At 38.1% G+C, this 24,313-nt stretch overlaps 1 long non-coding RNA gene across 1 annotated transcript in view; it reads right to left on the reverse strand.

Moving 5' to 3' along the window:
- Positions 1 to 24,313, reverse strand: part of LOC140635715 (uncharacterized) — a 230,898-nt gene that overhangs the window by 203,340 nt on the left and 3,245 nt on the right. The window lies entirely within an intron of this gene.

Consider the following 24,313-nt stretch of genomic DNA (forward strand, 5'->3'; position numbering starts at 1 on the left):
CCATTTTTTTAACCAGTCTTCACAGTAATGAAATTTGCCCTAGAAAGGCTCAAGAGTGACCATTTTTATCATCAGTTTGAAGCTATGAGTTCTTGTGTTTCATGTGTTTTAACTAAATGTAGTTATTATTCTTTTTAATGATCAACTTTCCCAATGTAAGCTCTACAAGTTGACTTCATTGTTCTTTTGACATGACCATTAGCTTTTAAAAAATATTTTTATTGTGGTGAATATATATAACATAAATTTTGCCATTTTAAGCATTTTTACATGTACAGTGATATTAATTACATTTGCAACATTGTGCAATAATCACCACTATTTTAAAAACTTTTCCATTATTCCAAACGGAAACTTTGTACCCAACAAACAATAACTCTTCATCCATACCCCTAGCCTCTAGTAACCAATCTCTATGATTTTGACAATTCCAGATATTTCATATAAGTGGAGTCATACAATATTTGTCTTCTGTGTCTGGTTTAGTTCACTAAACAATGTTTTCAAGATTCATCTGTGTTGTAGCATGTATCCACCTATGTTCACTCATTTTTATGATTGAATAATGTTTTATTGTATGTACAGACTGCATTTGATTATCTATTCATCTGTCAATGGACACTTGAATTGCTTCTATCTTTTGACTATTGTAAATATTGTTGCAATAAACAATGGCATACATGTATCTGTTTAAGTCCTTATTTTTTATTCTTTTGGATATGTATACCTAGGGTGGAAGTGATATGTCATATGGGAATTCTATGTTAAACTTTTTGAGGAACTGCCAAATTGTTTCTCACAGCAGTTGAACTATTTTACCACCAGCAATGTACAATGGTTCTAATTTCTCCACATTCTCACCATTGTGATCAATTAGTCTTCGACAGCTTGCCAATTTTCTGGCACAACACAACGCTCAAAATAATCTTGTACATTTATTGCTCTAAACTTGGAATTAGTATTTCTCCAAGGAGTCCTTGTTTCTTTGAATTTAGAATAGTATTTAGAGAACACAGACTAGGTACTAGGGGTGCTCATAGATGCTGGGTTATTATTATTTCTGAGCCATTTCAATGAACAGAGATATTTACTCTACTGATGGTCTTTTAGTTCTCAGCTCTTTTTCAGCTGGTAAAGGTTCTTTAAGTAAGAATAAAGTCAGGGCAAAGACCACTGCCAGTACAATGTGGCCTCAAGCTAAAGATCAAATTATGAGTGGCTACAAGACTTCTTGTTAACGAGTTCAGAAGGATTTATGTCATTGTCTCAAACACCCTCAACTAAACAAAAACCCTTCTAAGGATCTTTCAGACATCATACCAAAGCACCCTGACTTGAGCTCAAACTGGAAACAGACCTATCTCAAAGAGATTTATTGGTGCCTTTCTAAAATGAATTGAACCACCAGTAAGATTCATAGAATACTTATAAAGTTTTAAAAATAATTTTACAAAAAGCAACACAAGTTTGGACCAAAATGCACAGAAAGAAAACTCCTATGGACATAAAGAAAAAGAAGGCTAAGAAAACTCACTTGAAAAATCAGACCATTTCCTAAGGATACCTCAGAGATCATAACCCAAATCCCAGAAGACAGAGCCAAAAGCTGCAGAAAACCAATCTCAAAGACCAGAATTGTGCATTTAATCATGGAATATCCCATGGTCCCCAGAGAAGAGAGTACTGTGGACATAGCCCAACTGGATTTTATAATTGCTATGGACCACTGTCTGCTATATGCCTTCCATTTTCTTCTTTTTAAATAGGAGTGACTACTACAGTTATTCTATTACTATTTTATTGTTTTATGTCAGGTATAGGGCTGGGGGCAGTAACTTTTTCACCAGATTGAGAAGTACACTTGAGAGCCTTATCTACATCTGGACTTAATGCAGATCATGAGATGCTGGAGTTGAGCCTGATGTCATAATTGGACTTTGGTGACCTTGAAAGGGGGGTTGTGGTGTAGTTTTCACATGGGGAGGAAGTGAATTATTGTGACCAGAGGGAAGAATGGGATCGATGGTCTCCAAGATGCCTACCATCAACATTTCCTCTCCTGTACACACATGCTATTCCACATACGAAGTGGGGACATCTAGGCTGAACTTGAGACTTGCTCTGAACAGAATAATGTATCAGAAATTGGGTTCTAGGACCTACAAGTCCAGACCTTCAGAGAAGTTGCAGCTTCCACATCTTCTGTCTTGTAAATCAGGCACCATATATTAAAAACCCAATTACCCTAGGACCTTCATTCTGTGAGAAAGCCAAAGTTAGCAACTTGGAGAGGCCTGACAGAATGAGAGAAATAAGATCAGTCAGCCTCTGACCCTTCTGGAAAGCTATAATGGTGAAAGAACCACAATTTTGAGCACCAAATATATGAGTAAAGAAACTATTTTGGACATTTGAGGCCCAGCAGAAACCACATGGAGTAGAAGAACTGCCCAACTGAGCCCAGCCCACACAGCAGACTAAGAAAAATTTAAGCCTTTATTCTTTAAAGCTGCTTGTGGCACTTTGTCATGCAACAATAGATAACTGAAATGCTGGTTGAATAAATTCTTCTATCTATCTATCTATTTATTCATTTATTTATTTATTTAGTATGTCCACTTTTTTAGATATTCCTTCGCTCCTTGAAATGCCCCATTTATTTCTGCATGTTGTTCACCTTTGTTTTTAGGTCCTTTAATGTATTTATTATAGTCACTTTAAAATTCTTTGATAATTTCAACATTTTGGCCATCTGAAGGTCTATTTTTATTAATTCTTCTTCTTTTAATTACGTCTTATGTTCTTACTTCTTCCGCTGACCCATAAGTCTTTACTATGCCAGACACTATGTGTAAAAAAAAAAAAAAAATGGACTGAAAAGTTAATATTTGTTCCCAGAAAACAGTGCATCCCTTCTTCTGTCAGGCTACTACTTCCATCTGTATTAAACTGGGCTTTGTTCCAGGTTTACTTAAATTCAGTTTACCAATGAATTTAAATATTTTGAGAGCAGGATTAGAACTCTTCTTTTAGTAAAACTTGGGATTTGAACACCAAGGAGACTCTGGAGATTGTTTACACTTTGTATCGCAGTCACCAATTTTAAGAACACTGATCTCTGCTTTGCAGCTTGGCCACCAGCTTTTGGGTCATTGGGGAGTTCTCTTTCCTTTCTAGCCCCACTTCTAACTTTCTGTACTTTTAGGAGATCACTCTGCATTCTGATGTCATTTCCAGTCTTTAGAGGACTGTAGTAGCAGTGATAAAGAACGGAAGTGCCTAGGAGGGATTTTGTTCCACCCATGCTGCTCTTCCTCCAGCTTTCAGGGAGCATCTTTAGTGCATCTGGGGAAGGGCCAGTGAGAGATTTAGTGAGCCTTAGAGAGAATTCCATAAATTCTCTTACTCTTATGACAGTCTTCAGTGGACCATGACTTTGCACTCAGGGAAGGCCCCAAGCATCTAGGTGGAGGATTTGTTCAGTTCCGATGCCCTCCCCCAGTATTCATCAGGACACTTCATCGTACCGGGAGAAGGTTCTCACCTTTCACTTAGGAAAGACCCTATGTTTCTCAGGGAAATTTCTCTCAGCTTTCTTGCCCAGTTCCTACCTTTGAAATTCTTTCTCTGTGTACCTCCTGAAGATTTAAGATGGAGTTGGCAGGCGGTACTGACATATTCTATGACTGGGGATACCATTGCACCAGCACCTATGTGGTCATTAAAATCCATGGACAATCAGCTTGGTTTCTTTTTACCCCTGTCTGTGGTAGATTTCTCCCTTTCCCACTGTCCTCCCAGTGGACATATAACCATGGCTCTCCTTTCCTCTCAAATATAACTCACATAGGTTTCTTTGGATCTTCAGCTCTTACGCATTTTCTTTAATTATGATTTCATATTTTATCCTGTTTGTGGCCAATTAAAAGGAAGCTGCATCAAGAATTGATGATATAAAAAAAAAAGAATTGATGATATATTCAGACTTCCTATTGACTTAATGAGTTTCAGTTCTACAAAACTCAGTTTCTCCATCTGTAAAACAGCTGTCACCTACCCCTCAAAAGACTATAAAGATTGAGTAGTAAACAATGATAAAATAGTTAAAAATGGGGAAGGGCAAAAAATGCCAGTTTCGATTTAGACACAACCCACCTACTTATTTGCTTCATCTTCCTCCCTCACTATACTCTATGGCTCTAACTTCCCTTTAGTAAGTTCCTTGAAAATGTCATGTGCTCTAGCCTCTGAATACACTGTTCTCTTTTCCAGAAACACTCGCTTCCTCTTCCCTCATTTTGTCTTCCTAACTCTTAGTTTATATATTATTTCTTCCAGGAAACCTTCCCTGATTCCTACTCCTCCAATTAAGTACTTCCCCATCAGAACACTTACCATTCTTTATTATAATTGTGTATTATGTGTATACATTCCTCACTGGACTATAAGTTCTCTGAAAGTAGGAATTATGTATGACTTATGAGTTGTTACATCATAGCATATAACAATCTGTATATGTTGGGCACATACTAAGCATTTGTTCATAAATAAATAAATGCTGAATGAATAATTCACTCTGAATAGTGCTATTCTTCCCTTAGAAAATATTTATCGGACACCTATTAGGTACATAGCATGATGTTAGGTGCTCTTAAACAATAATGTATATCGATCTATAACAAACAGCTCCCAGCCTTAAGGAACATAACATCTAGCTGGCAAGAAGACAGAGAAAAGTAACATAGGAATATCTAAATAGCATTTAAATATTCAACAAAAATAAGGTGGTCATATAGAAAAAATAATTTCCATCAGGAAAGATAGGGTTAACTTTTAACAGTACCAGTGTTGTTGATAAAACAGAAGATATAAAATCTGAGAATGAGACTTTATGCTTGGCAGTTAAGAGGTTAACAGTGAACTCTGAGAGAGGAACTTCAGAATTTGGTGATGAGAGAAGCCAGATTGCAGGGCATTGGAGTGATACAGTAGTGAAGAAACCCAGGCCATGAGTGAAGCCCACATATTCATAAGTTTGGCAAGGAGAGAAGAGGGGACCATTCTTTTGGAAGTAATAGATCAAACTTGTTTAAAGGCAGATGGGAAAGATCCCATTGAGAGGAAGAGAGATTTAAAATGCCCAGGAAAAGCAGATAGAACATCATTCTGAAAGAGGAGATAGAAGCCAGCAGTATCTACTGGAGCCAGAAGAGAGCTTCGCAAAGGGTGACTACTCCCCCTCCTCTAAGACAGGAAGGATAAAGGCAGAGACTTTGAGGGAGCAGGTGGAGAAGGAGAAACCACCAGATGGCTTCCATGGTCTCAGAAAAGCACAAACCAGGTCCATTTGCTGAGAGCAAGAGAAGACTGTGAATGTGGGAACCTTAAGTAGAGTGGGGGAGGTCTGGAAGAGCTAACATGCAGTAGTGTCCTTTCTTGGAACATGGTCTATGTCCGATGTCCTTGTATTCAGCAAAAATAGGGCAGATATACAAGGGACACATAACATAAAACCTTCCACTGATTGGGTTTCTCCCAGACAGACTAACAAAGAATACTGACAGGGAAGGCAAAGGCATATCCAAGTGCTTCCTATGGTAGAGTAGTAGAGACACAAAGGAAAATAAAACCCAGAGAAATGTTTCATCAGATCCCAGCATATATGAGAGAAATGCTCAGTACGTAATTAAAAAGGTAAAGACCAAGCTGAACAGTGAAGACTAGAACAGGAACTTTGAAGCAAACTCCTTTCCTCCAGAAAAGGAGATAGGAATTAGAGTTCTAACTACTGAAGTTCAGAGAACTCTGTATTTCACAACATCCTAGGATATTTGGCTATATTTTTATCAAGCCATCCATAACTGCAGCCATTTTCTTCCTAGAACATTTTAAAAGTGCACTGGCCTTTGGAATCAACAAACAAGTAGGTGGCACAGAGAAGTGTGTCACAGCCAGTAAGAGTCAAGGTCAATGTCAGGATCTAACACAAGACAAGTTCACAGTCCTGGAAACCACTGAGGTATTACCAAACAGAACTGGCACAAAGAGAGAGTAAGTCAAAAGCTTTACACTAGAACTGAGACTCATTCTGAAGATTAGTTTTTGAGGAAGAGGTAGAGTAAGCCACTTATTAGAATTTGGGGGAGAGAGATGGTTAGGACTTAAAAACATGACTGATCTTGGGCCTCTAACTAGTTACAAGGATCATATTAAGTTAATATCTCCTACCCAATCAACACGAGTTTGCAAACTCCAAAAGGATTGAGCCAGCAGTGACAATGTATAGGCTCAGGACACGGTGCAGATGGGTTTGGATATAGAATCCAAGATGATCTGGTTGGCCAGAATAAAGCTACATTAAGACTTATGAACTAGGTCTTGAACCACAAAGACAGGGGAGTGAAAATAATCATCATAAGAGTGCACAGAAGTAAAGACTATCGGTCCGATGCAGGTAGACACCAAGGTATTTCTGAAAAGAGAAATGTAAATAAGATAGGATAATTGTGACAACCCACAAGGCATTCTCTGTCCTTGGTTTTTAAGGCCTGTGTTCAGTTTAGGGAATCAAGTAGGTCTCTATAAGGGCATATAGTATAGGAATCAAAAGGACACAAAGAACGCAGCACAAGGAAGCTTCTTAAGTGAGATCACATGGTATATTAGTGAACCCAGGGTCAATTCTGAGAAGCTTTCTGATCTTGTGAAATTGGAATTGGGAAACAACAGTTTGGTGGTGTGACCACAGGTAACAGTTAAAATGTGCAGTGAACAAATGTAGTCTTTTTTGCTGCCAAGCATTCATCCTTGTGAGGAAATATCCTTCCACCTATATATGATTCACAGTGACTTCACTACCACCTTCCATTATAAGCTGAAAGAACCCAGATCCTAGTTCCTTGCACATTTTGCCATCCTAGAAAAGAGGCACTAGGCCCTATGCTCAACCAATCAGATGTAGGACTTCGAATCCAGAACACATAAGACAGGGAGGTGAGAACTGGTGGACACTGCTGTGAGAGTAACAGGATCCTTGGTTCCTTCTAATTTTCTAAGTTTATTCCTGATCTCATCAATTCTCTGAGCCCTTTATATCTTTCCAATCTATGCCCTTTCTGGTTAAAATTAACAGAGGTGGTTTCTATCACTTGCAATCAAAACTCCTTACTGATACACACAGTATGATAGATAGATGGTCAGAAGGATGAAAGCATATCTAGTTGTCAGCAAGGGCACTATTGATGTAACAGACCTTGAAATAGAGAACACAGAAAAAGATGTTACTGGTTGAGGAGTCAAAAGGTAAGAAAATGGTGGATATCAATGGGTTTTGGAGAGAGGGATACCACACATAAGTTAGTGGTGCCTTTGGAAAGAATGAGGGGCTGGTGGACAAACAGAGCTTACTTACTGTCTAACAAAGAAAAGAAAATTACAGAACAATCACCACAAAATGTGATAAATGTCATAGTAAAGCATATGAGCTTTGAAATAAAAATATCGACATTCAGATTCCACCCTTCATGAGCTATATGAATTCTCAGTACCTAAGTTCACTTATTTCTAAAATAGGGTAGTAGTATATACATGGAAAGCAATTCAAATAGTGCAGAAAACCTGGAATATACTCAAAAAATATATTGTTTCTTTTTATAAGGAATACAAGGTGTTCTGTGGAAGCATAAAGCCATTGACCTAACCTAGTCTTAGAACAGGGGCAGAAGTTATTGGTAACAAAGAAAGTGATATTTAAACTAAGACCTGAAAGATGAAACATAACAATAGTAGTAATAATTGCTAACATTTATTGAACTCTTTCCAAGTGTCAGGAATATTAAACTCCTTTATTTGTCACAAGAGCCCTACAAGATAGGCACCAATATTATCCCTGTTTTGTGGATGAAACAACCTGCTGCTCCAGAAAAGTTAAGCACCTACACCAAAATCACTATGTTAACTAGACAATGGGGAAAATAAGGAGTAGGAGAGAGGCAGAGGAATAGCATATTGAAGACTACTCAAAATAAACTTCTGATCAGGAATCCTATGAAATCCTTCATTGCCAAGACCCTGCCTTCACCCCCACAGATTGGAGATATTTCTCTGACTAAAAAAAAAAAAAAAAATCCTCAGTTTTATAACATGTGTTCAGAGGACACCATTCTTTAGATTAAATTTTGTTTTCTACCCTAGTTTTCAAGAGCATGTATTCTTCATAATCAAAGAGTAACTGATGTGGATATTGATCATGACAAAATTAATATATTTTAATTTGATTCATATCAGAGCACCTCTCAAAGCTGGCTTTCAAAATCATGCTCAGTTTCCTCCTGCTTCTGATGGGAAAGAAAAACATGCTCAACGCCCTTCCTTCCGTTCAAAGAGAGGCCACATTTGTCCTGCACACTAATCAAAGAAATGTGCTCCCATCTTTTCCGGATTTGAGCCCTGACTTCATTACTAAAATGTGGTGTCGGCTGAGGTGGGTGACTGGGGCAGCTGTTCAACATATGCCTAGCAACACTGAACAGCCCATGAGTCCAGGAAGTGAGGGATGCTCTATCCTTCGATGTTGAAGGGGAAATTGTAAGTAAACTTAAAGTAATTACCTAGTTGGAACCTATCCAGGCCATGTTCAATGCAATTGAAAGCTTTTGTCCTTGATGCCAACCTTCTCCAGCTCAGGGAGGTCAGAGAATTTGGAATATTTTCACCATTCTGTGCTGCAGAGACCTGATCTGCTTTGAAGATCTGTCTGAAATTCACTGAGGTCGCTGAGGGGAGGGATTACTGCCTTCCCAGCCAAAGAACATCCTGTCTCCTGAGAGTTAATATCATTTCAAATGCTCTTTGGTTCATGTTAAATATTGCTGCTGTCTCTCTTCCTGTGTGTAGTGGCGTACAGAGTGCCTTCCACAGATATTATCCCATTGAGCAGCACAACGACCATGTGAGGAAGACAGGGCATGTATTCTTACTCCCAATTCAGAGACAAGGAAATGACGGTAGAGTGACTGGGTGAGAATGGAGTCATGGTCTTCTGTGTTTTGTCATCCAGACAGTTAGCATCCATTTCTCTCTACCCAATTTCACCTCAAACAGCACAATGCCCAATTGTGATGGTTAATTTTAGGTGTCAATTTGACTGGGCCAAAACTAACGTTATTCCTCGGTCTGTGAGGTTTCTTCCAGGTGAGATTAGCATTTGAATTGGTGGACTCAGTAAAGCAGACTGCCCTCCCCAAGTTTGGGTGCACACCATCCAATCCATTGAGGGCCTCAATGAACAAAAACTGGAGAAAGGAGGAATTTACCTCTTTCGCTTCCTACTTGCCCATCTGAGCTGAGACACTAGTCTTCTCATGCCCCTTCACTGGGCTTTACACTTAACATCTGCTCCGCCAGTTCTCAGGCTATCAGGCTCGGATTGGATTATGTCACCTGTGCCCCCAAGTCTCCAGCTTGCAGAAAGTACACGGTGGAACTTCCCAGCCTTCATAATTACATGAGCCAACTCCTCATAATAAATCTCTTCCTTTATTTATTTGTTTATTTTGGTTCTGATTCTCTGGAGAATCCTGACTAATACACCAAATGACACTCACTTGGGGACAACTGAGGGGTTTTTTTCAATTGCCTTAAAGGTCTTCAAGAAATAGCCCCCAAAAATATTTTTTCAAAGGAAAAGTCACATAAAGTAATATTTTTAAAGAGATACATTTCAGCTTCTGATTCTTACAGAAACGATAACCTAGTACTTCCTGACTCCTTCAAATTCAACGCTGGAGTAGAGTATATGAAAAAGGTGAGACATGTGACCCTTTGGAGCTAATAAAAGGGCATGTGAATCTCATGGGAGGCTGCAAGATGCTTTGAACTAGTAGGTGGGGAGTATATTGTATTCTGAGACAAAAGGCTGTGAGAGGTAGCAGTAAGAAAGTAGACTGGAGAAAAGCTTTTTGCTGTAGCTCTTAACTTTCTCCCTGATTGTTTTGAGAAAATATCACCAGCCTCTTTCCTGCAAAAGCCCTTTTCCATTCCAAACAATTATCATTGGTGGTAAAGTTAAGCAATGCAAATGCATGCTTTGGGGAGGAGATGCTAAAAGCAGGGGCAGCTGACCAGACACTCTTGAAAGGCCACTGCTGGTATATGTGGCACTATATGCATTAGGGAAAGGCACTCCTGCCTCCACATAGGCAGGGCCTCACACCAGAGTACACAGCTTGGGAATGGAGGTGGACAGCAGCATTTGCTCCCACTTTCCCATGAGTTGGAGCCACCTGCACAATTATGAGCAGCAGCCTTAGCCATTCACTATCCTGACTCTGACTTACTCTTCCTCCAAACTCCCATGCCTGGAGGAATTACAATCTGCAGAGACTAATTCATCCTAGTGCTGCCTCTCCCTAGTAATTCAATTTAAGGGGGGAACCCTCCCCAGGAAAGTTGCCTGGGGAAGAGACAGTAAAAGGCAATGATAGGAAGTGCTCTGATGGTGCCTGTTGTGCTATGGCCTAGGGCTCAACGCATCCCACATTCTTTAAAATGTGTCAAAATAAAACCAGGAGTTGGTTCTTTGAAAGAATTAATAAGATAGACAAACCATTAGCCAGCCTTATTAAAAAGAGGACAGAGAAGACTCAAATTAATAAAATCATGAATGAGAAAGGAGAAATCACTACCAACACCAAGGAAATACAAACGATTTTAAAAACATATAATGAACAGCTATACACCAATAAATTAGGCAATCTAGAAGAAATGGATGCATTTATGGAAAGCCACAAATTACCAAAACTGGAACAGGAAGAAATAGAAAACCTGAACAGGCCAATAACCAGGGAGGAAGTTGAAGCAGTCATCAAAAACCTCCCAAGACACAAGAGTCCAGGGCCAGATGGCTTCCCAGGGGAATTCTATCAAACGTTTAAAGAAGAAACCATACCTATTCTACTAAAGCTGTTTGGAAAGATAGAAAGAGATGGAATGCTTCCAAACTCGTTCTATGAGGCCAGCATCACCTTAATTCCAAAACCAGACAAAGACCCCACCAAAAAGGAGAATTACAGACCAATATCCCTGATAAACATGGATGCAAAAATTCTCAACAAGATACTAGCCAATAGGATCCAACAGTACATTAAGAAAATTATTCACCATGACCAAGTAGGATTTATTCCCAGGACACAAGGCTGGTTCAACACTCGTAAAACAATCAGTGTGATTCATCATATCAGCAAGAGAAAAACCAAGAACCATATGATCCTCTCAATAGATACAGAGAACACATTTGACAAAATACAGCATCCATTCCTGATCAAAACTCTTCAGAGTGTAGGGATAGAGGGAACATTCCTCAACATCTTAAAAGCCATCTACGAAAAACCCACAGCAAATATCATTCTCAATGGGGGAGCACTGGGAGCCTTTTCCCTAAGATCAGGAACAAGACAGGGATGTCCACTCTCACCACTGCTATTCAACACAGTGCTAGAAGTCCTAGCCTCAGCAATCAGACAACAAAAAGACATTAAAGGCATTCAATTGGCAAAGAAGAAGTCAAACTCTCCCTCTTCATCGATGACATGATACTCTATATAGAAAACCCAAAAGACTCCACCCCAAGATTGCTAGAACTCATACAGCAATTTGGCAGTGTGGCAGGATACAAAATCAATGCCCAGAAGTCAGTGGCATTTCTATACACAAACAATGAGACTGAAGAAAGAGAAATTAAGGAGTCAATCCCATTTAAATTGCACCCAAAAGCATAAGATACCTAGGAATAAACCTAACCAAAGAGGTAAAGGATCTATACCCTAAAAACTATAGAACACTTCTGAAAGAAATTGAGGAAGACACAAAGAGATGGAAAAATATTCCATGCTCATGGATTGGCAGAATTAATATTGTGAAAATGTCAATGTTACCCAGGGTAATTTACACGTTTAATGCAATCCCTATCAAAATATTATGGACTTTCTTCAGAGACTTAGAACAAATTATTTAAAGATTTGTGTGGAAAAAAAAAAAGATTTGTGTGGAATCAGAAAAGACCCCGAATAGCCAGGGGAATTTTAAAAAAGAAAACCATATCTGGGGGCATCACAATGCCAGATTTCAGGTTGTACCACAAAGCTGTGGTCATCAAAACAGTGCGGTACTGGCACAAAAACAGACACATAGATCAATGGAACAGAATAGAGAATCCAGAAGTGGACCCTCAACTTTATGGTAAACTAATATTCGATAAAGGAGGAAAGACTATCCACTGGAAGAAAGACAGTCTCTTCAATAAATGGTGCTGGGAAAATTGGACATCCACATGCAGAAGAATGAAACTAGACCACTCTCTTTCACCATACACAAAGATAAACTCAAAATGGATGAAAGATCTAAATGTGAGACAAGATTCCATCAAAATCCTAGAGGAGAACACAGGCAACACCCTTTTTGAACTCAGCCACAGTAACTTCTTGCAAGATACATCCACGAAGGCAAAAGAAACAAAAGCAAAAATGAACTATTGGGACTTCATCAAGATAAGAAGCTTTTGCACAGCAAAGGATACAGTCAACAAAACTCAAAGACAACCTACAGAATGGGAGAAGATATTTGCAAATGACATATCAGATAAAGGGCTAGTTTCCAAGATCTATAAAGAACTTATTAAACTCAACACCAAAGAAACAAGCAATCCAATCATGAAATGGGCAAAAGACATGAACAGAAATCTCACAGAGGAAGACATAGACATGGCCAACACGCACATGAGAAAATGCTCCACATCACTTGCCATCAGGGAAATACAAATCAAAACCACAATGAGATACCACCTCACACCAGTGAGAATGAGGAAAATTAACAAGGCAGAAAACAACAAATGTTGGAGAGGATGTGGAGAAAGGGGAACACTCTTGCACTGTTGGTGGGAATGTGAACTGGTGCAGCCACTCTGGAAAACTGTGCAGAGGTTCCTCAAAGAGTTAAAAATAGATGTACCCTATGACCCAGCAATGGCACTGCTGGGGATTTACCCCAAAGATACAGATGCAATGAAACGCCGGGACACCTGCACCTTGATGTTTATAGCAGCAATGTCCACAATAGCCAAACTGTGGAAGGAGCCTCGGTGTCCATCAAAAGATGAATGGATAAAGAAGATGTGGTCAATGTATACAATGGAATATTACTCAGCCATTAGAAATGACAAATACCCACCATTTGCTTCAACGTAGATGGAACTGGAGGGTATTACGCTGAGTGAAATAAGTCAATCAGAGAAGGACAAACATTATATGGTCTCATTCATTTGGGGAATATAAATAATAGTGAAAGGGAATAGAAGGGAAGGGAGAAGAAATGGGTAGGAAATATCAGAAAGGGAGACAGAACATGAAGACTCCTAACTCTGGGAAATGAACTAGGGGTGGTGGAAGGGGAGGAGGGTGGGGGTTGGGGGTGACTGGGTGATGGGCACTGAGGGGGGCACTTGATGGGATGAGCACTGGGTGTTATTCTGTATGTTGGCAAATTGAACACTATAAAAAATAAATTTATTATTAAATAAATAAATAAAATGTGTCAAAATAGAGACTAGAGATGATATGTGGCCTTTTCCAACAAACATTACCAGGCAGAGAACCTGATATCCACAGCAAAGCATAAGCTTATAAATTCAAATAACTAGAGTCTAGTAAAGAAAGGCAAAAACAGAACATCTTATACTCTCTGAAGCAGAACCATGTCAAGAAATGGAAAAATGTGGCTTTAGTAAGATAACTATGCTTAAGGAGATGTGGGATGATATTAGTAAAGTAAGAATAAAATATCTTAAAAAGAATCAAGTGAAATACTAGATATAAAAAAAATGTCATTGGGAAAAATTACAGTATGAAATTGAGCTAAAGAAAGAATTAGTGGATTGAAGAATCGGAATGAGAAATTCTTCATAAAAGCAATAGGAAAGAATAGACAGAAAATATAATTAGAGAAAAATTTAAAAGCTAAGAAATATGGAGAATAGAAGCAGAAGTACTAACATCCAGATGTTAGGATCCCAGAGGGAAAGGAGTAAAGAAATAGAAAAAGGAAAATACTTTTTAAAATAATGTAGATAAATAGTACCAGAATAATAAATGATAAAACCCTTTAGAATGAAAAGGCTCTTAAAGGACAGATAAGGAAAAATACATACCTATTCATATTGTAATAAAATTTTAAAATATTAAAGCACAGAAAAACACTTAAAGCTTTCAAATGAAAGAGAAAAAAGGTCCCCTGTGAAGTAGCAAGAATCAGGCTAATAGTTTCAAGAACAATGAAAGCAAGAGAATAATACAATTTTTTAAAAAAGATAATGGAGTATAATTTTCAAGCATTGATGGAAAAATAAAATCTGAATGTTATGATAATTCAAATATGAGGGCATAAAAATATTTTCAACTATAAAAGACTCAGGAGGCTTGACATACAAAATTCCCCACTATGAAGAATCTTGCAGGATATATTCAAATAAGAAAAATAGTAGAAATGCTGCAAGAGATAAAGTAAACACAGTTAAATATCCTGATGTTTATGGTTCAAGCTGGTTCTTTGAACAAATAAGCAATAGAAAGAAAACTCTGGTAAAACTAATCAAAAATATATTGGAAATATGCCAATAAATAAAATACAGGGAGAAAACAGCAAACAACTATAAATACAACAACAATTCAAATGATAATATTGTCAATTACATATTAATAACCTTAAGACCTAAAAAAACAGAAAATGTGAAGTGCCAAAATTAGTGCAAGTGAAATAGAGGAATAACCAACTAAGTATACCTAAAAGGTAACATCTAAGCTAAACACATCCCTTCTAAAATAAATTATAATCCCCAAGTTCAGATTGTTATAGAAGTGAATTCTAAAAGATTAGCCAAAATTCTAAGGATTAGTTATATCTTAAGTTATACAAACTTTTCAAGAGAAAGGAAAAAGCAAAAAACATCCAGCTAATTTAATGAGGCAACAATAGTCAGTATTTTCCTTAAAACCAAATAAAAGTGGCATCTCAGTCTGTTTAGTGTCTGACTCTTGATTTTGGCTCAGGTCATTATCTTGGGGTCCTGAGATCGAGTTCCATGTCCAGCTCCATGCTTAGCAGGGAGTCTGCTTGAGATTCTCTCTCTCCATCTCCCTCTGACCATCCCTTTCCTTTCCCCTCTCTATAAAATATATAAGTAAATAAAATCTTATAAAAAAATAAAACCAAATAAAAATAATGTAAGAAATTAATCATGTTAAATGTGGATGAAAAAAATCTAAGTAAAATTCTAGTTAAATGATAAAACAAACACATCATAATGATACAGTTAACTGCACGGTGTTAAAGATCTTTTCTTTGAAAGATACATACCTAAAGTCTTTTTCTAAAGATTTTATTTATTTATTCACGAGAGACACACAGAGAGAGGCCAAGACATAAGCCAAGGGAGAAGCAGGCTCCCCACAAGAAGCTCGATGTGGGAATCGATCCCAGACTCCGGGATCATGCCCTGAGCCAAAGGCAGATGCTCAACCATTGAGCCACCCAGGCATCCCAAGCCAGAGGAATTTTGAAAAAGAAAACCAAGGCTGGTAGCGTCACAATGCCTGACTTCAAGCTATATCACAAACCTCTAATCATCAAGACAGCATGGTACTGGCACAAAAACAATTGTGCTCAAATGTTAAGCCACTCAGGTGTCCCACTGAAGCATTTTTTTAAGAAAATGATACAATGTCTGGAATTTGCTTCAAATGATCCAGTCTGGGGGATGTCAAGAAAGAGCAATAGATGGACTATTAATTGATAATTATTGAACCCAGGTGGTGGAATACAAGAAATGGTTATCTTATTCTCTGTACCTTTTAATTTGCATAAGAAAAAATTTAAAATTGATTATGAATAGTTATTCCAGTACTGAAATAGTGGTTTCAAAAAATCAGAGAAGTCTATAAATGTAATTCACAATAGTAACAGACTTAAGAATAAAAATGAGATTATCTCGATTGGTGCAGAAACAGTATTTGACAAGATTCAACACCTCTGTTTATAATGACATTTTAAAAAATACATTCATATCAAATCAGAAATCTAGTAAACTTCCTTAAGTTTTCGAAGGTCATATCATAAGAACCTATAGCAACATTATATTTAATGGATAATTTTACATGTTTTCCCTGTAAAACTGGGAGCAAGAAAAGGAATTAATCATTAGCAGTACTACTTTTTAATATAGTACTAGAAGTCTTAGCCAACAGTATAAGGAAAGAAATAAAAAAAAGAAAGAAGAGAAATAAAGCATTTCAAGAGAGAGATAAAATGTCATTATTTGCAGACAGATTAAAAAGGGAACTTAACAAGTTTGGAAAGTACAAGATCAATTTATAAAAATCAATAGGATATTAATATCATGAAAATGTCAGTTCTCCCCCAGATTAATCTATAAACTCAATGAAATCTCCTTCAAAATACCATTTGGAATTTGGAACTCCATAAACTCATTTGAAATCTTATATGGAAAATTAAAAATCCACAAATATTTAAGTCAACATTGAAAAAAGTTGTTTAAAAAATTACTAATTTATTTGCAAGAGAGAAGGAGGCAGAGGGGCAGAGGGAAAGCAAGGGGGAGGGGGGTAGAATTTCAAGCAGATTCCCTGATGAGTACAAAGCCTGACTCAGAGCTTGATCTCATAACCCTCAGATTATGACCTAAGCTGAAATCAAGAATCAGTTAAGTGTCTGACTATTGGGACTTCATCAAGATAAAGAAGCTTCTGCACAGTGAAAGAAAACAACAAAACTAAAAGGCAACTTGGGGATCCCTGGGTGGCGCAGCGGTTTGGCGCCTGCCTTTGGCCCAGGGCGCGATCCTGGAGACCCGGGATCGAATCCCACATCGGGCTCCCGGTGCATGGAGCCTGCTTCTCCCTCTGCCTGTGTCTCTGCCTCTCTCTCTCTGTGTGACTATCATAAATAAATAAAAATTAAAAAAAAATATTAAAAAAAAAACTGTCTAAAAGGCAACTTACAGAAGGGGAGGAGATATTTGCAAATGACATATCAGATAAAGGGCTAGTATCCAAAATCTATAAAAAACTTATCAAACTCAATACTCAAAAAACAAATAATCTAGATAAGAAATGGGCAGAAGACATGAATAGACACTTTTCCAAAGAAGACATTCAGATGGCTAACAGATACATGAAAAGGTGCTCCATATCACGCATTATTAGGGAAATACAAATCAAAACCATGATGAGATACCACCTCACATATATCAGAATAGCTAAAATTAACACAAGAAACAACAGATATTGGCAAGGAGAGAAGGGAACCCTCTTGCACTGTTAGTGGGAATGCAAAATGGTGCAGCCACTCTGGAAAACATTATGGAGGTTCCTCAAAAAGTTTAAATGGAACTAGTCTACAACCCAGCAATTGCACTACTAGGTATTTATCCAAAGGATATGAAAATACAGATTTGAAGGGGTACATGTACCCCAATGTTTATAGCAGTGTTATCCACAATAGCTAAAGTATGGAAGGAACCCAAATGACCATCAATTAACAAATTGATAGATAAGTGGTGTATATATACAATGGAATAATACGTAGCCATCAAAAAGAATGAAATCTTACCATTTGCAACATGGATGGAGCTAGAGTATATTATACTAAGCAAAGTAAGTTAGTTAGAGAAAGATAAATACCATGCGGTCTCACTCATTGTAGAATTTAAGAAACAAAACAGAAAGAACATCAGGAGGGGGGACTCTCAATGACAGAGAACAAACTGAGGGGTGATAGAGGGAGGTGGGTGGGGGACGGGCTAGATGGGGGATGGGTATGAAGGAGAGCACTTGTTATGATAAGCACTGGGTGTTGTATATAAGTGATGAATCACTAAACTCTACTCCTGAAAACAATATTCTACTCTATATTAACTAACTAGAGTTTAAATTAAACACTTTAAAACCACAAAATACAATGAGATACCACTACACACCTATTAGAATGGCACAGATTTAGAATACTGACAAATGCTGTTGAGGATATGGAACAGGGACTCTCATTCATTACTGGTAGAAATGAAAAATGATACTGCTACTTTGGAAAACAGTTTGGCAGTTTCTTAAAACTACTAAACACAATCTCATCATATAATCCAGCGATTGTACTTCTTGGTATTTACGTAAAGAATCTGAAAACGTATGCCCACACAAGAACCTGCGCACAAATGTTTATAGTAGCTTTATTCATAATTTACTAAGACTTGAAAGCAACCAATATGTCCTTCAGTAGGTAAATGGATAATAAACTGTGGTACATCCAGATAATGGAATATTGTTTGGTAGTAAAAGCTTGTTAGCTATCATGAAAAGACATGGATGAAACTTAAATGCATTTTATTAAATGAAAGAAAGCAATCTGAAAAGGCTATGTACTATATATTTCCAACTGTATGACATTCTGGAAAAGACAAAACTATGGAGATAATAAAAAGATCCATGGTTTCAAGGAGTTGGGTAGGGGGAGGAACAAGCAGAGCATATAGGACTTTCAGGGCAGTGGATGATGTTTCTATGTCATGACACCTGACATATCTATGTCAGACTCATAGAATGTACAACTCTAAGAGCGAACAACTCCAAGAATGAACACTAAGGTAAACTATGAACTTTGGGTGATTTCGGGTGTCAATGTAGGTTCATCCTTGGTAACAAATGTGTCACTCTGGTGAGTGCTATTGATAGTAGGGGAGGCTATGCATGGTTGTGAGGTATATACAGAAAATCTCCATACCTTCCTCCCAATACTGTCATAAACCTAAAACTGCTCTAAAAAAGCTTTCTTAGAAAAAAAACAAAACTAAATATTTCTCTATTCAACAAAGAATCAGAGGCGCCTGGGTGGCTCAGTCAGCTGGATGTCTGCCTTCAACTCAGGTCATGATCCTAGGGTATTATGATCGAGCTCCACCAGGCTCCCTGCTTGGCAGGGAGTCTGCTTCTCCTTCTCCCTCTGCCCCTCCCCAACCCCCTCTGCTCTCTCTTACTCTCTCAAATAAATGGATAAAATCTATTTTTTTAAAAAAAGGGCATTGAAAAGTTTATAAAGAGATAACAGATTAGTAGAATATATTCCCAATGTCTGAAACCAAAAAAAAAAAAAATCTATCTGGAATATACAAGGCACTCATAACAAACCAGTATTAAAAATATGTATACAGAGACATCAGTTTGCAAATGTGTAAAGCACAGGATCATATAATTCATAAAGAAGAAATCTAAATGGCTATCAAATACATGAAGGCATGCTCAAAATTAGTAGTAATCAGAAAACCATAAATTAAAGCAACAATGGGATGTCACTTTATACCAATTAAAGTGGCAAAAATTAGAAAGCTGCTTAAAGTGTTAGTAAAGGTGTGGGATTCTAAGAACCCTTGAGCACTGTGCAAGGATACTCCCTGAAGTATGGCTTGAGATGGTAAGCAGAGATCATCCAAGTGCCCATCAATGAAAGAGTGGCTAGGCAAACTGTGGTATGTTATCCATTAAGGTGCGAGTACCATCAATATGACACTCTTTGCCTAGATGAATGTATATATATAGTGACATGGATGGATCTAAAAAATACAGTGCTGATATAATACACTTGTGTAAACTGAAAACACATGGATATGAAACAGTAATTTACATTTGAAGATAATATATCCAAACAAGAGAATGCACATTAGACTTTAGAATGGTTGCCTACGAGTACAGAGAAGGAAATGAGGTAGAAAGAAATGAATGAATGAATGAATGAATGAATGAATGAATGAGTTAATAACTAATCTTATAGGGATTAGTGATAATGTATCTTGAACAGAGGGGTATGAATAACTTAACATTACATTAGATTTCATAATGAATAAATAGGAATCCACAAGTACTATGTCTGATGGCATTTTAAAGAGAGATAAACAGTGAAGAGATGAGGCGAGGCAAGGCAAAATCAGCTATGTGCAGCAAACAACCAATCAAAACTGAAAATTCTGGCTTTGGTTTATGGTTCACACCCTTGTTTGGTTTCTGGACCGCTTTCTTCATCAAGACTAGGACCCTGAGAAGCACCTACCCTGCCCACTCCTGCTTATTCTCATCTCTCTAAATCCTTTCTGAGTGTCTAGGAAGATGTACACAGCTTTTTATGAGAGGCTGATGAAGACTGACACAAGCAAATGATGATTCATACTAGGAACATTGAAAAGACCTGCCAGAAGATGTGGTATGTGTGTGTGTGTATATGGACACACACACACAATGGAATATTACTCAGCCATCAGAAAAGACAAATGCCCAACATTTGCTTTGACGTGGATGGAATTGGAGGGTATTATGCTGAATGAAGTAAGTCAATTGGATCATATAATTCATAAAGAAGAAATCTAAATGGCTACCAAATACTTGAAGGCATGCTCAAAATTAGTAGTAATCAGAAAACCATCATATTGTTTCACTCATATGGGGAATATAAGAAATAGTGAAAGATGGCAGCCTGGGTGGCTCAGCGGTTTAGACCCACCTTTGGCCCAGGGCATGAACCTGGAGACCCGAGATCGAGTCCCACATCAGGTTCCCTGCATGGAGCCTGCTTCTCCCTCTGCCTGTGTCTCTGCCTCTCTCTGTCTCTGTTTCTCATGAATAAATAAATAAAATCTTTAAAAAATAATAAATAGTGAAAGACATTAAAACAGAAAAGAGGGGAGCTGAGTGGGAAAAATTAGAGAGGGAGATAAATCATGAAATCATGAGAGACTCCTAACTCTGGAAAACAAACACAGGGTTGAGGAAGGGGAGGTGGGTAGGGGGATGGGGTAACTGAGTGACGGGCACTGAGGAGGTCACTTGATGGGATGAGCACTGGGTGTTATACTGTATGTTGGCAAACTGAATTTAAATTAAAAAAATACAAAAAAAAAAATCAAAGACCTGCCATGGTGCCAAAACACTTCCTTAACCCTAAAGTACAAAATAAAGGTTTGGAATTCTAATGTCTACGGTGAAGTAAAAAGGTAAAATCTTTAGTTAATGGTGAAATCTGGGACACTAATGACTGGTGAAATCTCCAAATAGCCTTACCCTAAGGTGTAGAGTCCAACCTTCCCAGGGTTCTTATTCTTCTTTCTCCTGCCCTTCTGTTCTGCTCTCACATATTCAGAAAACCAGGCAGGAAGCAAAAATTATATAACTGGTTTTAGCCTAAGAAGACCTAGTGGACCTGTGCATTTGCCAGGGCGACTTGAAAAGTTATCCTCATTGCTACAATGGCTGAGATCCTGCACTGACTTTTTCCTCCCCATAAAGGAGGCCTTTCCACACCTGCTATTGCAATGCAGATTCACTCTTATAATTATGCTCCACATGGTCTCCCTCAACTTCTAACCTATGTAGACTACATCCATGGGTACCCTTATCCTCTGGCTTCCAGTGGAGTTCAGTCAATCAGGAGTAAGGACAGGAGACCAGAACAATGAGGAATTCCCCCCAGTTCTCCTACTGAAGATATCTTATAAATCTATCTGTGTTCCAGTGATCTTGGCTATAGTCAAATGATGCTCCCAGAAGCCCGGGACATCCCAGGACTCCAGGAGCCACTTAGTCTCCCCACTCCCTTAGACTGTGGGGTGGTACTGGAGTCCACTGTTGCTAGCCTCTGGTATACTGCTCACTTTTCCTACATCATACCATGCCATACAATAATTTAAAATTATCCTTTTAGTAAAAACCTCCTAAAATTATTCTAATGTAATCCTGCCACCTATTTCCTACTGCAGCCATGACCTGCTCCATATTTTGCAAAAGGGTTATACACTCTTTTTATCCTAGAAAGAAGTTCATCTTTTTTTGAGGACCATTTTTAAGCCCTCTGTGAACACTCAAGAGTTTCAAATTTTGATGTTGCTTAGAGTTTGTGAATCAAAGTTATAAACCATATTTGTTTGGGGCCCTGGTCTGTATCACCCAAAATCTGCCGAGGGGACCTTTGAAAATGACTGACCAAAGCTTTCCTCAATCTGTTCCCAGAGGTATCATCACCGCCCACCGCTTTTGGGATATTTTGCTGGAGACTACACTCTGTGCTTTTATAGGTTTCATTACAATTGTAACAGTTTTATGTTTCACTGTTAAGAGTTGAATAAAACTTTACTCATAAAAAGTAAATCATTGCAAATCCCTAGACAAATGGAATGGTCTCAGCATCATAATATTAATTTATATGGCATATGTGGCATACATAACTTCCATCTGCAGAGCACCTCAGATTAAAATGACTTAGAGGGTTAAAGAATAGTTGGGGCAGGCTGAGAAGGAGCTAGTCCACAAGACAAATATACCAAATGGATATTGATAAGCTAACACAGGGATCACTTCACCACTCTACTGGGTGCCAGATAACTTGGAGGTGAAACACCACAGCTGTTAACTGCTAGAGCAAAAAGTCTCAATTTAAGAAAGAGAATAAAGAAAAATGGCCTGCCGACAAATACTGCACAAGGGGAGTTTAGAAGGCACAGTACAATGAATATAATTAGAATCACTTGGGAGAGCTGTGGAGTTCCATCTCCTGCAATGTGGCCTTGTTCCCTAACTACACTGTTACTTAGGGCAAGGTATTGGTGTTACTTTTCTATATACTCTCCCTGCTGCACACACAATGCACACACACATATATTCATGGGACAGATACACAGAAGAGGCAGCATTCAAGAGTGCCTACCAACCATTCACACAACAAATGCATCTTATGTTCCTGGCATTCTCTGAGCCCTGAGAAGTAAAGAGGTAAATAAAACAATCCTTGGTCTCATGAAGCTTATATTCCAGCTGTCTATGTTGTTGGGTAGAGTAGGGGAAAGGGATAGCAAATAATAAATATATACATAAGATGTCATGTAGTATGAAAGTGTTAAGGGGGGAAAAATGACCCAACTGAGAGTGATAGAGGGTGCTATTTTAGAAAGTTTGGACAAGGAAGCCAATAGCTAGGAAAGAAAGACAGACAAATAAGATAAGGTCCTCTTATCTGGGAAAGTATTCACATTTTCTAATACAGTAATGCACAGTGTTAGATGACCACAAGTAGACCAGACTTCAGCCTTTCCTAAAATGACTCCTGCTGCCAAAGGCAGCCCAGTACCTACGGTGTCCTGGAGGAAACAATGCATTGCCAGTGCCATCCCCATGAGCCCGATTTTATACACTCTTTTGATCCTGAGATGCAATGACAGATAAAGCTCTGTAGGAAAGGATCAAGAGGAAGGTAAGTGACAGGTACCAAGTGAGTCCCACAGGCTATAAACCTGTCACAAGGAAAATAAGGATGATAGGATTTTATATCTGTAAATCTCTAGCCTCCAAGGAAATCATGGGTCTCTTTCCAGATTGCCTACAGAAGCAATTAAACATCAAGACATCCCTTAGTGGTACAGGGAAACTCTTCTTGGCTTCATTTCATAGATGGTAAAACTGAGGCTCTGAAACATTCTTTAATTACCCTGTCTTAGGTTAACTATGACTAGCAGAGGCAAAACATAGGGTTGGGGCAACTGGAGACATTATTAAAAGGGAAACAAACACCCCAGACTATTGCAGGGAAAATAGGGAACTTCTGCCTGAATTGTATAAAGTGACTACATTTACCTAATAATTGTTTCCCTCTTCCCTTCACTATGCCTATAAGGTCTTGCCAGAGGTCATTGATGAATTTTGAGAGATGGCATGTCACAGTTGAAATAACATATATATACAATGGAATGTTACTCAGCCATTAGAAACAACAAATACCTACCATTTGCTTCGACATGGATGGAACTGGAGGGTATTATGCTGAGTGAAGTAAGTCAATTGGAGAAGGACAAACATTATATGGTCTCATTCATTTGGGGAATATAAAAAATAGTGAAAGGGAATAAAGGGGAAAGGAGAGAAAATAAGTGGGAAAAATTAGAGAGGGTGATATGAGACTCCTAACTCTGGGAAACTAACAAGGGGTAGTAGAAGGGGAGGTGAGTAGGGGGATGGGGTGACTGAGGGACGGGCACTGAGGGGGGGTACTTGATGGGATGAGCACTGGGCATTATACTATATGTTAGCAAATTGAACTCCAATAAATATATATATATTACATATATACATATATATATAAATCAAAACTGTGACTAAATTGAAAAAAAAAAAAGAACATAGGCCATTCAAATGTTTTATAAAAACAAAGGAACAAAAACAAG

Source organism: Canis lupus, chromosome 6 (genome assembly GCF_048164855.1).
Source record: "Canis lupus baileyi chromosome 6, mCanLup2.hap1, whole genome shotgun sequence".
Taxonomy (NCBI): domain Eukaryota; kingdom Metazoa; phylum Chordata; class Mammalia; order Carnivora; family Canidae; genus Canis; species Canis lupus.